We start from the raw sequence: 3,777 nt of genomic DNA, 5'->3' as shown, positions 1-3,777 counted from the left end.
TTTAATTAAATGAACAACAATTTCGAAATTTTAATTAATTACATTTCTTCATTAACTCGAATTTCGTATACATTTAAAGGTATTCTGTGTAAATTACAGATTTGATTACTTTTTTACTTATTTGTGTAAATTATTGTTTAGTTGTAAATTGTAGCAAAAACAGAAATAAAAAAGTAATTACTAAATCTTAAGGCTTGGGTTACTTAAAACAAAACACAAATACTATTTATTTATTTATTTGCAATCGAATTGGGTAATAATGTGTAATTAATATTTTAGCTTGGTACAGTTTCTTTGCCATTTTACAGTTTCTATAAGTTTTGTAAAAAAAAAACGAATGAAATCAGACAACAATTGGCAACATATTAAGAGTAAAACAAAATAATACTTATTACTTAGGATTACAATAGTAGAAGTTACAGATTCAATTCAAAACTATAGAAATATGTATATATATGTAAGTATATAATATTACCAAAAGGCTACCGCAACCATATTAACTTAAATACAAAAACACACAGACAGACAGACAGACAGACATATAGTTTGAGAGTAATTTTTTTCTCGGTTTCTTTTTATTATTTTATACCAGATGGTATGCGTAACTCATATGGTTTATAGGGGAGTTTTGTAAATGCATGTAATTTAAGATGTTTCCTCATATCTAAGGTTTACACACATCTACCACCCAAACCTATTCCACTCACTTAGTTGCACTTAAAACTATTAGATAATCTGTCTGTCTGTCTGTCTGTCTGTCTTTCTGAGTGTTTAACTAAAGGTTGAAGTATAGCTGAATTAGGTTTTCTTTGTGGAACCTATGATGTAAAGTAGAAAGTATATTTTGATACTAGTAATTAATAAAAGAATAATAATTAAAATACAGTTATAAAGTTTGACCCATTCGTGGAAGTTTTCTAGGAGTCAGCTTTTAAAAACAAGATAAATCCAATGCTGTGATATAACTCGCTAGCAGGACATTCAATACAAATGCTTACTTCCAATAACTCTTTTTTGTGCTGATGTTTGTAACATATAATAATATTGGTCCTATATCCACCTTAAGGAATACGAATCGGCTCAGAATCATTTTCTAAGTCGATTTAGCTATGTCCGTCTGTCCGTCCGTCCGTCCATCTATGTAAACCTTGTAATCAAACTACAGGTTGCAATTTTGAAGATAATTCAATAAAATTTAGAACATGATCTTCTATGGTGCCACCTTAAGGTATACGAATCGGCTCAGAATTATTTTCTGAGTCGATTTAGCTATGTCCATCCGTCCGCCTGTCTGTCCGTCTGTCTGTTAGTCCGTTTGTAACATGATCTTCTATAGTACCGCAGACGAAGTTTATTGAAAATGGTTAAGATCGAGCCATTATTTCACCTAGCCCCCATAAAAGTGAACCCCCGAACAGGGCTTGTAACCTTGTAAGCAAACTACAGGTCGCAATTTTGGAGATAATTCAATGAAATTTCGAAAATGATCTTCTATGGTGCCACCTTAAGGTATGCGAATCGGCACAGAATCATTTTCTGAGTCGATTTAGCTATGTCCATCCGTCCGCCTGTCTGTCCGTCCGTCCATGTAATCCTTGTAATCAAACTACAGTCTGCAATTTTGAAGATAATTCAATGATATTTATAAAATGGTCTTCTGTGGTACCGTAAACGAAGTCTATTGAAAATGGTTAAGATCGAGCCATTAATTCACCTAGCCCCCATAAAAGTGAACCACCGAACAAGGCTTGTAACCTTGTAATCAAACTACAGGTCTCAATTTTGGAGATAATTCAATGAAATTTCGAAAATGATCTTCTATGGTGCCACCTTAAGGTATGCGAATCGGCTCAGAATCATTTTCTGAGCCGATTTAGCTATGTCCATCCCTCCGCTTGTCTGTCCGTCCGTCCGTATGTTCGTCCGTCTGTCCGTCCGTCCGTCCATGTAAACCTTGTAATCAAACTACAGGCTGCAATTTTGAAGATAATTCAATGAAATTTATAACGTGATCTTCTGTGGTACCGAAGACAAAGCCTATTAAATGGTTAACTGAACCCACCAAAAAGGGTTTTTATGTTCATAATTATACCCTACACCACTTTAGTGGGGAGGGTATATTGGTTTTGTGCTGATATTTGTAACGCCCATTAATATTGGTCCTATACCCATCTAAAGGTATACCAAACGGCTAAGAATCATTTTCTAAGTTGATTTAGATATGTCCGTCCGTCCGCCCGCCCGTGTAAACTTTGTAATCAAGCTACAGGATACAATTTTGAAGATAATTTAATAAAATTTGGAACATGATCTTCTATGGTACTGCAGACGAAACATATTGAAAATGGTTAAGATCGAGCCATTATTTCACTTAGCCCCACACAACTGAACCTTCCGAATAGAGCTTTTACGTCATAAATAATAAAATTTCTCATTTTGAAGAGATGTTTTCTATGAGAAGACTTAGATGAGAAGTATTCTATAAAGAAAATTTCTCATTTTGATGATGGAGAAGTTTTCTACAAAGAAAATCTTTCATTTTGATGAAAAAAAGAAAATCTCTCGTTTTGAGGAGAACTAAACAAAAATGTTTACTAACAAATAGCAATAGTTTTTTTATATTAAACCATTTTCCAAGCAGCTATAGCTGACTGTAATATTTGTCCCACAAAAAAAAAAAAACTTAAACATTCACCTCCTGACTTCAACTGGCTTTATTATTCAAAACCCATATTTTCACATAAAACTATAACAAACTTCTTGTAAATTTCTTTCACCGATTCCAACCTGTTTAGCAAAACAATTAAATCTTATAAACGTGCACAAACTTAATGCTCCAGTTTATCGAAAAATTACATAATAATTGACACTGTAACTTGAAAATTGTAAATAAAATTTCTTCTATTATTTTCTCTTGCAAAAAAAAGAAAACATTTCTTTTTTATGATGTATTTGGCATTGCAACATTTTTGTTGTCTTTTTTCGTCCCTCCCCGTAAAACGTTAAAATATGCATGTTACAAGTTGTAAACAATACCAAGCATCTGACAATTTATATTAAAGCCTCTTAAATCAAGTGTAATTAGAGATTCAGTATTGAAGTTTTGTAAGAAAAGGTGTAATTTAATACAAAATGTGTAATACATATTTTGTACCATTTACTTTGATGCATTTTTTTTACTTAAAAATGGTTTTCTGGTACAAAATAGAAACGGAAGTAACAAGTGCAAATAAAATCGAGTTGATTTCAAAAAAGGAAGTTTATAATAAGAGATAATCCGCAAGTAAGGCGTTTTCAATGTTTTAATGTTTGATTAATGTAGATCAACTGAGAAAAAATTACCTTCAGTTTAAGTGCAATGGGGCTAGGTGAAATAATGAACCGATCTATTTTCAATATCCTTTGTAAAAGATAATATGCCAAATTTCATTGAATTATCTTCAAAATTACGATCTGTAGTTTGATTACAAGGTTTACATGGACGGACGTTGGACAGACGGATGGACGGACATAGCTTAATCGAATCAGAAAATGATTCTGATTATTGTGAGTTACAAACAAGCAGCACTAACCCTATATACCCTCCAGACTAAAGTGGTGTAGGGTATAAAAAAGGACTGAACTAGAATATAACTAGAACAGAACTAGAACAGAACTAGAACAGAACTTGAACAGAACTAGAACAGAACTAGAACAGCACTAGAACAGAACTAGAACAGAACTAGAACAGAACTAGAACAGAACTAGAACAGAACTAGAACAGAACTAGAACAGAAC

The sequence above is a fragment of the Lucilia cuprina genome, chromosome 2 (genome assembly GCF_022045245.1).
Source record: "Lucilia cuprina isolate Lc7/37 chromosome 2, ASM2204524v1, whole genome shotgun sequence".
In the NCBI taxonomy this organism is placed as follows: Eukaryota; Metazoa; Arthropoda; class Insecta; order Diptera; family Calliphoridae; genus Lucilia; species Lucilia cuprina.
Note: the sequence above shows the minus strand (reverse complement) of the source record.